Below are 12,733 nucleotides of genomic sequence, written 5' to 3'. Positions count from 1 at the left end.
TTCTAAACTGGCAGGGAGTTACTGGGAATGCCAGGAATCTGCTAAGCATAGGTGTGCGCAAGCCAAGAGCAATATGGGGGGCAGAGCACCAAGGGTCTGTGCAGTACCACCCTGACTATTGAAATAGGTCAGTTGAAGTCACCAATCCAAATCCAATCTGAGCTGCTGTGGATTAATCAGAATCATAAAATCCAATTAAGTCGGCATCCACTGCAATCACCAATCCAACCCTCTCCAGATCAGCTCAAGTAACAAATCTACATCCAATCCACTGTCCTCTGTTTGCTAATTATGCACAATGCCCGAATTATCACATTTTAAATTGCAGATACAAATCTCGCTCTCCAAGGGAAAGAGACTAGATTGGCCAGATGACGCCAATGAAAAGGAGATGAGCTATAATTATCCTGATGAACCGACTGACCTTCAAGTATTCACCCCAGAATGAGGTCAGGAACAACTCATAGAGGATTAGGTTCCATTACAGTCTTGGGCAGCAATTGGCTTCTGTTACTAGAGATTACATGAGATCCTACTGAACTGTGTGAATGTACTTCATTCGAGTGCAATGCAACATTCAATAAATACAGGATTGTGGTCTTTTGGTACTGGGAGACCAGTCACTGATTTGGTGACTTTTTACCATGTACCTATATTTTTTTGCCCTTTCCTATATCCCTACCCAGCCCTTCATTCAATCTCATTCCCTTACCCCTTCTGGTTCCATCCTCTTCCACTCACATTTCACCAACAGTCAGTTCCACCTGGTCTAATCTGTCATTCTCCTCTCCCCTAATAGTTCCCATTAAATCACTATTATCACCTTCTTTACTCATCAGATTTTAGTATTGGTAGCCTTTGTTTCCCCTTATCACCTCTCCATCAGAAATGAAAGAATTTCATGTATGTTACATTACATGACAATAATGGAACCTTTACCTTTACATCTCCAGCTTCACTCTGTATGAAATTAAACAAGAAGCCTCCAGACTCTGGAGAACTAATACAGTAGATAAAAGTGCTGGAGCAACTCAGGTCACATAGCATCCATGGAAAGGAATAGGAAGTCAATAAGAGTGGCGAAAATCAGGTAAGGAGGTTGGGATAGGGGGCAGAAGGGGAGGAACACAGACTAACAGGTGAATTCAGGTGGGAGAAGGAAGAAGAGAAAGGAGCTGAGAGATAATGGGAGAGAGGACAGAGGGCAGTGAAAGATGGGATGGGAAGGGGCTGGGAGCTAGAGGAATAACCACCCCATCATCCTTCACCCCTCCTTAGTTCATCAGTGCCCCTCCCAGCCCATCCTCATCTTCCGTCCTTCCTCTGCACAATCATGACTTAACACTGATTTTTCTTTCATTGATGCCGCTCAGCACACGGAGTTCCTACACCTTTTCCCCCTTCATCCTTTTCATCCATGTACCCACGTGGGCTGCTAAGGTTTTGATACTAGTTTACATTTTATTCAATGCAGTGGGTTAAATATTTGAATTATGCTCTGAATAAAATTTGCAAAACTGACTGCTTCCTGGCCTCCTTCTTCTTTATGTCTGCAATAACGAAAGTGCTAAAAATATTATTGATGTAAGTTTATCTCTCTCCCTTGCAACTGTTCCTCTCCATTAGATGAATGGAGTTTCTGAACCTGAACCAGGTCTAAACACTGCTGCAAATCTGTAGGAAATTGGTGGTCTATCAGAGTTCATTCTTGGATTATAGTAGCTAAATATAAGGAAGTGCAGGACTTACACATTCACAAACATTTACACAGGATCTCACTGAATAGCAGACCAGACTGGACCGGTCTGCTTCCTATATTCTGGACAGGTCTGCTTCCTATATTCTTATGGGTAAATTCAAACTGTGGAGAAATGGAAACAGTTCCATGCTGTATAATTTTTGAAGTTTTCTGGCAATATTTGTTGCAGTACATTGTATTTTTTTAAAACTCGGTAACAATCAGTTTGGTTATATGAACTACATATATGAATGAAATTTGATGTATTACATGTAATAAATGTGTATTGTTCAAAATATGGTTCATGTTTTAACTTTACTAAAGATCCAGCTGATGTAATGTTAGCATGTTTCAGTGCTGGTCCTCACCCAAATGATCTCAATATAAAGATGGACCACAAGATTTGTACTCTAAAGCTATCATAATTTACCTAACATAATTCTGTTAATGACATTTTGGAAGATCGTTCAGAAGATAGCTCAGGTGACTGCCACACTGTACTGTTAATAGCATCACCAAGAGCATCTAATAAGCATTTTGGTGCATTGTACTTACGTATATGACAATACACTCACATTGAACCTCATATCCGATGACCAAGATCTTGTCTTTCAACGAGATGCCACATCACTCCCATGGTCACAATTTCTGTTTGGCGTCAACCATCCACTCCAGCCAATTCTTGCTATGCACTCAACTGTTTTGAACTAAATCTGTGGTTCAGGTATCTAAGAATTTCCACTTCAGACCTGACACTCGCTAAATTTAATCTGCCTCAAATGGGTGCAAATTTAGAGATTTAATTGCATCGCCCACCCTATCACATGAATTATTTCGAACACTGGCCTAGTTTGGTTTTGAAATAAGAAGCAAGCTTGAAATTAAAATGGAATTTACTTGTCTTGGGAATCTAAGCAGGATGACATTGCAGATACAAGTGCCACAAGGAGGATAATTAAAAATAGCATAAAAGGAAAGCTATCAGCTTTATTTCTCTGCATGAAGCATCAGCAATGAGGTAGATGAACTAATTAGACAAGGTGCATAGATATAATGTGATATGTATTACATAGTCATGGTTGCAGAAAGTTGTCACTTAATATTCAAGGATATTTGACTTCAGAAGGATGGATGATGTGTTGAGAAAGTTTCAAGTTCTGTGGGTTCCAATAGAGATTTGTCTGGACACAAGAGTTTGCAATCAAATGTAACTTTATTACACAACAATTAATAGAAGAGTGTGGGAAAATTGTAGCGGGAATATAACACACATGAATAAAAACGCGCGGTTAAACAATAGACAATTAATTCACACAAGCGATGTAGATATTTGCACCCTATAAGCCCAGGTTCTACACACCCTCCTGGACCCTTGATTGTCGGAGGCTGATCTAGTACCACTGTATGCGGGAGTATACCCACACTCCTAGACCCTGATCATTGGGAGCGGCGGCTCTACTGCCAGTATTGATCAATGGCAATTTGATCTATAATAATACCACGGCACAGCTTCAGTACAGTGAGCACCTTACCCGCAACCCTTGCACAATACTAGATCTAAAATCGCATTCTTCCTTGTTGGTTCCTTAACACGCTGCTCAAGAAAACTATCACGGATCCATTCTATGAAGTCATCCTCCAGACTACTTCGACCAACTTGATTTTCCCAATCTAGGTGGAAGTTAAAGTCCCCACGACAACTGCCATTCTGTTCTTAAATGCCTCAGCTATCTCTTGGTTAATTGCCTTATAAGACTTATTTTCCAATCCAGGCAACATCCTGGTAAATCTCTGTACCCTCTCCATAGCTTTCACATCTTTCCTATAATGAGGTGACCAGAACTGAACGCAATACTCCAAGTGTGGTCTTACCAGAGATTTGTAGAGTTGCAACATAACCTCTCGACTCCTGAACTCAATCCTCCTATTAATGAAGCTGAAAATCCCATCGGCCTTCTTAACTATCATATTAACCTGCACAGCGACTTTGAGGGATGTATGGATTTGATCCCAAGGTCCTTCTGTTCATCCACATTCCTAAGTAACCAACCATTAATCTTGTACTCAAGCTTTCTGCTTGACCTTCCAAAATGCATCATCTCACAGATCCAGATTAAACTCCATCTCCCAACTCTGTATCCTGTCTATATCCTTTTGTTACCGACAACAATCTTCAGCACCATCCACAACTCCTCCAACCTTTGTATCATCCATAAGAGTCCTTTATCTTAAGGGGCCTTAAAATAAGCTCCAGGATGTCCAAATTAAATAAAAAGAACTTTGAAAAGTAATTCTTATGCAGTAAAACCCCTGATATCTGGCACATGAGGATTGGTAGATGCAGGATAAATGAATTTTCCAATTGCTTGAAATTGCATGTGGCATGATTAGCGAACTAACAGCCAAGGCACGTCAATTATAAATTACCTTTTTTTTTTATAACCTTTTTTATTTTCCGCTGATTTTTTTTGTCGGTTGATTGAATCTCAGATAACAGGGGTTTTACCATATAATGAAAATTTTTAGTGAGATCCTTGAGCCTGATGTTCCTGTGTATGCAAGCTTTTTAAAAAATATACTTCTCAATAAAAATTTAAACAATAGAATTATGAAATGTGCTACAGGACTAGGAAAAAATGTTACAATCATTGTCAAATTCAGAAGTGCAATAGCACAACCATGATGCTACAATAAAATATAACAAGAAATAATTTCTAAATCCCTGCCTCGAAGCAAGATTGAGGATTAACACTCAAAAATCCAAGTGGCATAGTCTTGGAGGGGGACAGCACAATACCAAAATTCCAAATCAACATAATATCCCTTAGCCATTTTGGATATACAGGTGGAGTACTATCATTCCATTTAAACAAAATTAGACGTCTGGCCATCAACAAAGAAAAAGTTTGAATGCAACATTGAAGTTAGAAAAATATCATCACCACGGAGTGTTCCAAAAAGAGTTATTAAAGGATCAGGTTCGTTTTAAATTGAGAATTACCAATAATGCTTGAAAAATTTCCTTCCAAAATTTTTCTAAGCTAGGGCAGGTCCAGAACATGTGAATTAAAGAGGCATCGCCTGTTTTACATTTGTCACATCAGGGATTGATGTTGGAATTAAAATGAGACAATTTAACTTTCGACATATGTGCTCTGTGAACCACTTTGAATTGCAGCAAGCAATACCATGCACAAAGGGATGTAGTGTTAATCAGTTTAAAAATTAATTCCAAACCTCATTGGGCAATGAAAACGTTCAAATCTTGCTCCCAGGCATTCTTGATTTTAAGTAATGAGGCTTGCCTTAGACTAGCCAATTTGTCTTAAATAAGAGATATTAAACATTTATAAGGAGGTTGGAGTTCAAAAAATGTATCAAGAATATTCACCTCAGGAATTGCAGGAAAATTAGGAATCTGAGCTTGAACAAAATGCCTAATTTGTATATATCTTTAAAAATGAGTTTAAGATCAGTTAAATTTTACAACCAATTGTTCAAAAGATACAATTTTTTTTTCCTCAATAATACCCAATCTGTGCAAAACTTTGGTCCAAGATGTTTCAGCGAGAAGAGTCTAAAGGGAATGGCCACAGGGGTGCTCTGCATGGACTGCCTATTCCCCTTCCCTCTCCTAAATGTCACCCAACTACCTGCCTCTTGCCCTTTTGGTGTGACTGTCTCCTTATTGCTTTTGTCTGTCACCTCTTCTGCCTTCTGAATAATCTGGAGTTCATCCAGCTCCAACTCCTCAACATGGTCTTCAAATTCCTGGGTGTCAACATCTCTGAAGATCTCTTCTACACTCATTAAAAGTTGTGTCTTGCAAAGAAGGTTGAAAAAAGGTAATTAGATATAATAGGGCTAGTAAGGGAGAAATTCTGAAATCCAAAAAATCTTCTAAATTGTGCCCATATTCTCAAATTGTGTTTAAGGATCAAGTTGTCAGTTAATTTATATAAAAAAGAGGACAGAGAAGATCTAAGAATTGTCAGAATGGAAATAATTTTAGCAAAATTTAGTTATATTTCTATTCATATGTGGTGGTCAACTCAATTATAAAATTGTAACAAAAGAATGAAGTTACATATATTAACCACTCAATAATAAAATCTGAAATTAGGACATGCCAAACCACCATTCCTTTTAGATTTTTGAAGATGAACTTTATTCATGCAGGGACACTTTCCTTGCCATATAAAAGAAGTTATAAGCGAATCAAATGAATCAAAAGAAGACTTAGGAATAAAAATTGGTATAGATTCAAACGATACAAAATTTTGATTCGATGTTGATTTTAATAGAATTAATACAACCGAAAATAGAAATTGATTTAGGTGACCATCTCGTTAAGGATAATTTAACCTGTTTAAGTAGAATTTTTTTTCCTTAAAAAGAGGCTCATGAATTGATCTCACACAATCTTGGAAGGAAAACTAAAAAATCTTGAGGGTAAAAGTTCAATTTTATGCAGATTCAGCTTATACCCTGAAAACTGATTAAATTGAAATAGCATGGATAATATAAATGGTAAAAAGCAAAATATCATCTGTATATAAGGAAACATTATGTTCAATACCTTTCCTGTAAATCCATGAAAAATCTCTGCACTCAAGAAAGGCAATTGATGACAGTTTTAAGAACAAATCAAACAGTAATGGACTTAAAGGATAACCTTGGCAATTACCCCATTGAAGATTAAAAGGTTTTGATTGTTGTAAATTAGTTAAGATTGAAGCATCAGGACATAAATATAATAATTTAATCCATTTAATAAAACATTGCCCAAAATTAATTTTTTTTCAGGATCTCAAATTGGATCGTCAAAGCTCACATTTTTGTGTGATATTAAGTTCTGTTCCTGGATTTTGTCAAGGAAACTATCTTGCAGAATCCACATTCAATTAATTATGTTTAGGGAAAGGTAGTGAATAATATTTCAGCCTTTCCCCATAGTTTTGGAAATCTATTATATCACTCTGAAGATAAATCAAACTTTTTTGAATTTCTCTGTCAACGTCGGTGGATTGTTCCTCAAATGGATCCAATATCCAATATGGGATACTGAGGAGTTACAGGCCATTAAATCTCTCCTGCAGATCTGTGTGTATTTGCTTGAGGTGTTTCACATAACCAGAAATGTCATCGTCCTTCAGTGGAATTGAAAGTTATAGAACAAACAGGGCAATTCATAGTCAAAGCTGGTTCCATGTCAGTCAAACAGTCATTTTGAATCAAGGAATAATCTGAAAATATTAATATTCCATTTTATTGACTGTTTAATGTAATAATAAGATATAATGAGATGCAATACTGTAAAATAAAGTATAATGAAACCTGATAACATAATGTTTTAATTTTAACTTGCCTTTTTCATATTTAGGAAATTCGTACTGACGCTGCCTGGACCTGGTAAACTCAAGAAAAATATATTGTTCTAGTTTGGATGATAGTTCTAAAACATACCTTTCTATTATTTTTTGATTTCTTTTTGGGGATTTCTTATCATCTTTTCTATTTTGGGGGGAGGGGAAGGGAAGATTAGATTTGGGTTTTAAAAGCCATCATGCAACATGATTATTAATATATTGTAGATGAATTTTGAATGTGAATGCATGTAAGACTCAAAAAGTTCAAACTAAAATATTAAAAGAAAATTCCATATTTATCTAGGTCATTCTAGGCCAGTGTGTGTGTGGCCCAGTGCAAGAGTAGAGTGCAAAACTTTGGCCCGAGATGTTTCAGCGAGAAGAGTCCGAGGACATGCTACAGGTAAAGTCAGATAAGATCTTTGCATAGCTAACCAGAGTAGATAGTGGGAATGGTAGCTCGAAATGCAGCATGTGGGAAACCAGGGACAGTGTAATCATCTCTGATGACAACATCTGTAAGACGTGCATCCAGCTGCAACTCAGAATCAGAATTTATTGTCATGAATAAGTCACAAAATTTGTTGTTTTGCAGTAATATTACAGGAGCAAAATTGCTATAAATTACATTTCTTAAAAAACGAAATAAATTAGAGCAAAAGACAAAAAGTGAAGTAGTGTCTGTGGCTCATTATCTATTCAGAAATCTCATGGCAGAGGGGAAGAATCTGTTTGTGTGCTGTAGGATATTCGTCTTCAGACTCCTATACCTCATTCCTAATGGTAGCAGTGAGAAGGCATGGTCTGGGTGATGATTGTCCTTAAGGATACAGGCTGCTTTCTTGAGACACTGCCTCTTGCTCTTAATGGAGTGAAGACATGCCCATGAAGGCACTGGCTGAGTTCACAACTCTATGCAGACTTTTCTTGTGTGCACTGGCACCTCCATACCAGACAGTGATGCCACCAGTCAGAATGCTCTCTATGGTATACTTGTAGAAATTTGCAAGAGTCTTTGGTGACATACCAAATCTCCTCAAACTCCAATCGAAGTTTTGTCACTGGTAAGTCTTCTTCATGATTACATCGACATGAGGGCCTCAGAAGAGATCTTCACAGATGTTGACACCCAGGAATTTGAAGTTCTTTACCCTTTCAGACCATGTTGAGGAGTTGGAGCTGGATGAACTCCAGATTATTCAGAAGGCACAGGAGGTGATAGAAACTATAAGGAGAAGTCGCACCAAAAGGGCAAGAAGCAGATATTTGGGTGACAGTTAGGAGAGGGAAGGGGAATAGGCAGTCCTTGCAGAGCACCCCTGTGGCCATTCCCTTCAGCAACATGTATACCCTTTTGGTGGTGGTGGGGAGTGACCTATCTGTGCAAGACAGCGGCCAGACCAAGAGTACTGTGGTCGGCTCTGAGCCTCAGAAAAGAAGGATGGTCAGATTCAAATTTAGTGTCAGAGTACATATATAAATCACATACAAACCTGAGATTCTTTTTCCTGCAGGCAAGGTAGAATTACCACTTATTGGTGGTGCAAAAAAAACTGTGCTCAAAGTACAAATAAAGAAATGTAAACAAATTGACTGCAATATATAGAGAAAAAAAAAGTGAAAAAGTAAGTGTCCTTATACGAGTCCCTAATTGAGTTTATTGTTGAAGAGTCTGATGGTGGAGGGGTTGCAGCTGTTCCTGAACCTGGTGCTGCAAGTCTTGTGGCACCTGTAACCTCCTTCCTGATGGCAGCAGCAAGAACAGAGCGTGTGCTGGGTGGTGTGGGCCCTTGACGATTGCTACTGCCCTCCAACAGAAATGTTTCCTGCAGATGTTCTCAATAGTGGGGAGGGTTTTGGCTGTGATATCCTGTGCTATGTCCACTACCTTTTGCAGTCAAGCAGAGTGAGTCATAGGGAAAGCCAAGCTGGGCGAGAGGTACAATGACATAAAAGCAGTGACCGAGCAAGGCACTGAGGAGAGGAATCTGCTGTCTGTGGCCTACAAGAATGTGGTGGGCGTCTGGCATTCGGCATGGAGGGTTATCTCAAATAGCAAACAGATGAAAACTTTACTTGGGTTTAACACTTAACCGATTTTATTTTTCTTGAGATGCTTCAAGAATTTCCAGCAACAATGCCTGCAACTCATGTCATATTCCACTTCCAGTTTCTTCCCAACTATATGAATGGCATTCTGAGAAAAGTAGTTCTTATTTACATGCATAATAACACAGGAACTCTTCAGAAGCAGAGATCATATGATAGAATTTGCTCTGCGATTGAGAGGGAGAAACTAAAATCATGTATCAGTATACCAGTGGAATAAAGGGGATTACAGAGTTATGAGAGAGGAACTGTAAGAAGTTCATTGGAAAGGCACACCAGCAGGGAGGAGGACACAGCAGCAATGGCTGGAGTTTCTGCGAGAAATAAGGAAGGTGCAGGAAAGATATATTCCAAAAAAGAATATGTGAATGAAAAAAATGACACAACTGTGGCTGACAAGGGAAATCAAAGCCAAAGTGAAAAAAAATAGGGCATAAAGGAAACAAAAATTAGTGGGAAGAGTGTAATGAGAAGCTTTTAAAAGCATACTAAGATGGCCATTAGGAAGGAAAAATTAACTTTGAAAGGAGGCCAGCAAATATCAAAAAGGATACTAACTTTTTTTTAAGTATTTTTTTTAAGGCTTTTTTAAAGTATATTATGACTTAAAAAGGGGGCAAGAGTAGATATAGGAGTGAAAGAAAATGTTTGAGAAATTATAATGGGAGCCAAGGAAATAGCAGAGGAACTGAATGAGCACTTTGTATCATTCTTTACTGTGGAAGACATTAGCAGTTTACCTGACTTTCAAGGGTGTGAGGGAAAAGAGGTAAGTGCAGCTACAGTCACCAGAGAGAAGGTGCTTGGGAAGCTGAAAGGTCTAAAAGTAGCTAAGTCTCCCGAACCAGATGGAATTCACCCTCACGTTCTGAAAGAAGTAGATATAGAGATTGTGGAGGAATTAGTAATCATCTTTCATGATTCTGGCATGGTTCCGGAGGACTGGACAATTGCAAAGGACACTCTGGCAAAGGAAGGAGGCAGGAGAAAGTAAAATATAGACCTATTAGTCTAACATTGGTGGTTGGGAAGTTGTTAGGAGTTGATTGTCAATGATGAGGTTACAGAGTACCTGAAGTACATGACAAGATAGGCTAAAGCAATTTTTTGAGGAAACCACAAACAGGCTAGACAGAGGGCATGCAGTGAATATTGTATATTTGAAATTTCAAACAAGACTCTGAACATGAAGCTGCTTGACAAAATGAGAGCGCATGGAATTAATAGGCAAGATACTAATATGGGTAGAGCACTGGCTGGTTGATCAGCAGGAAACAGAGAGTGGGAATCAGGAGATCCTACTCTGTTTGGCTACTAGTCACCATTAATGTTTCGCAGGGATTGGTGTTGAGGCCACTTCTTTTTATATTGTATATTAATGATAATGGATTGCTTTGTGGCTAAATTTGCAGATTATATAAAATAGGTAGGAAGGAGAAGCTGCAGAAACATAGATTAGGAAAATGGACAAGAAGTGACGAATGAAATACAATGTTGGAAAGCATACAGTCATGCACTTTGGTAGAAGGGATAAAAATGATTTGAATTGGGAGAAAATTCAAAATTTGGAGGTGCAATTGGACAGGAGCCCTCGTGCAAGATACCCTAAAATTTAACCTCCAGATTGAGTGAAGAAGGCGAACGCAATGAGTTCAGTCCGTTAAAAGACTTGGACAGAGTAAATGTGGCAAAGTCGTTTCCCATGATAGGGGAGTACAGGACAAGAGGGCACAACTTCAAGATTGAAGGACGCCCACTTAAAACAGAGATGCAGAGGAATTCATTTGGCTTGGCCAGAGAATAGTGAACGTCTGAAATTTGCTGCCATGAATTATGGGGAGAAGGCAGGGAAGTAGGGGTGAGTGGGAGAATGGATCAGCTCATGACTGAATGGCAGAGCGGCCTCGACGGGCCAAATGGCCGACTTCCACTCCCATTATTTTATGGTTTTAACCAACGTCCCCCACAAAGGTTTAATTCATGCCTCCGATATCCCCCTCCCCCCTTAAAGCGCGCCGTGGCCCCCCGTTGAGAATGGCTGCTCGAGCGACTATAGGTCCAATCTGTTGCTATACAGGCCTTGGGCTTAGTGCTGTGTAGATGCAGTGGATTCCACAGTTGGTCCGAGCCAGAAGACATTAAGATCTACAATATTGCCAGAGGGATCCATCTGGAGCGGAATACCGAGAAGGAGGGACTGGCGACGTCCTGCCGCGCCTCACGCTTCCCGCAGGCCGAGAGGCGGCGTTCAGTTTCCGGTCACGTGACGCATCTGGCCTGGACAGTTCGTTTCCCCTTCCCATGAGAACCAATCAGCGCGCGGCTGGTGTCAATGTCAAACGGTCGTCGGGTGTTGGCGGTGACGAGTTGGGCTGCTCGAGCAGCGGGCGGTTGACGCTCAGGTGGGTCCCGGTCCTTCCTCACACCCCTCAGGCACGGGTCAACGGCGCCGAACCGTCTGCGGCCGGTGAGCGTTATTAGGGCCGGCTCGCCCCTGACCGAGAGCCGAGCGGTGACCGGCGTGGAGATGCACGCTGGCGGGCGGGAGTTTGGCGGAAGCGGCGCCGATGGTTCGGTGGGTCTTGAATCTCCAAATGCTGTTGTGTCATGAGCTCCGCGATCAGTAATGATTGGAAACAAAGTGGGGAGGGGGGAGGGGGGAGGGGGGGGGTATCATCTGTGGGTGGAGAGACAGTCAATGTCTGGGGGAATCTCAGCACTTCACTGTTTGACCTGCAAAGTTTCTCCGGCGTTGTGTCTGCAGACTTCGGCTTAATATCTCAGGTCAGAGTACTCAGCCCATCACCCGACCCCCGCCACTCAGTAGGATCAGTCATCTGCCTCAGGTCTCATCTCATCTCTGTGCCGGTTCTTCAGAGCACTCAAAATAAAAAGTGTTCCATTTCTCTTTAAATCTTTCTATGAGCTCGCCTTGACGTGCATGGAAGATTTGTATCCTCATGCATTCGTCCTTTCAGTTTTATGTGACTATTTTCTGACCTTGTCATTTTGACCTCCTTTGAGATTCTTCCACCAGTGGGGAAAATATATGAAGGGCTGATTTTGGCAGAGAGAGCAAAGTCCTTCCCCTGTTCACGCTTAACAGTCCTGAAACAGGAGATATCTCCAGTAGATATTGGCTTGATGAGACAAATACCTTGATATGATGGCCAAGAAAGCACATCAAAATGCCTCGACTTCCATAGAAGATTCAGGAACTTTGATGTGTCCCTCAACTACTATAGGTGCCCCATACAAAGTGGACTTGCTGCATGTGGAATGGTAGCTGCTCTGCTCAAGATTGGAAGAAGCTACAGGAGTGGACATTACACAAACTTCCCTCCCCTCTGTCCTCCATTTATAGCTCTTGCCTATCGAAGGCAGCCAACAGATTGAAAGATGCACCATATCCTGGAAACACTGTTCTCCCTTCTCCCATCAGGGAGAAGGCTTAAGAATGTGAAAGTTTGCTTTCGCACTCAAACAAGCTTAAAGACATTATCTTTCCTGGAGCAAT

At 40.2% G+C, this 12,733-nt stretch overlaps 1 protein-coding gene and 1 long non-coding RNA gene across 7 annotated transcripts in view; one reads left to right on the top strand and one right to left on the bottom strand.

Moving 5' to 3' along the window:
- LOC138755608 (uncharacterized) overlaps window positions 1-11,455 on the bottom strand; it is a 38,568-nt gene extending 27,113 nt beyond the window's left edge. The window contains exon 1 of the long non-coding RNA XR_011352417.1: window positions 11,296-11,455. This is a non-coding gene — a long non-coding RNA (uncharacterized lncRNA). The remainder of the gene's footprint in view (window positions 1-11,295) is intronic.
- Window positions 11,367-12,733, top strand: part of pdp1 (pyruvate dehydrogenase phosphatase catalytic subunit 1) — a 39,725-nt gene continuing 38,358 nt past the window's right edge. For 2 of the 6 annotated variants that reach the window (XR_011352414.1, XR_011352415.1), the window contains exon 1: window positions 11,367-11,791. The gene's annotated coding sequence lies outside the window, so the exon portion shown is untranslated. The remainder of the gene's footprint in view (window positions 11,792-12,733) is intronic. The other 4 variants (XR_011352416.1, XM_069921916.1, XM_069921917.1 and 1 more) reach the window with 4 other exon arrangements.

The sequence above is a fragment of the Narcine bancroftii genome, chromosome 2 (assembly GCF_036971445.1).
Source record: "Narcine bancroftii isolate sNarBan1 chromosome 2, sNarBan1.hap1, whole genome shotgun sequence".
NCBI classification, from domain to species: Eukaryota; Metazoa; Chordata; class Chondrichthyes; order Torpediniformes; family Narcinidae; genus Narcine; species Narcine bancroftii.
This window is presented reverse-complemented; position numbering and strand designations above follow the sequence as displayed.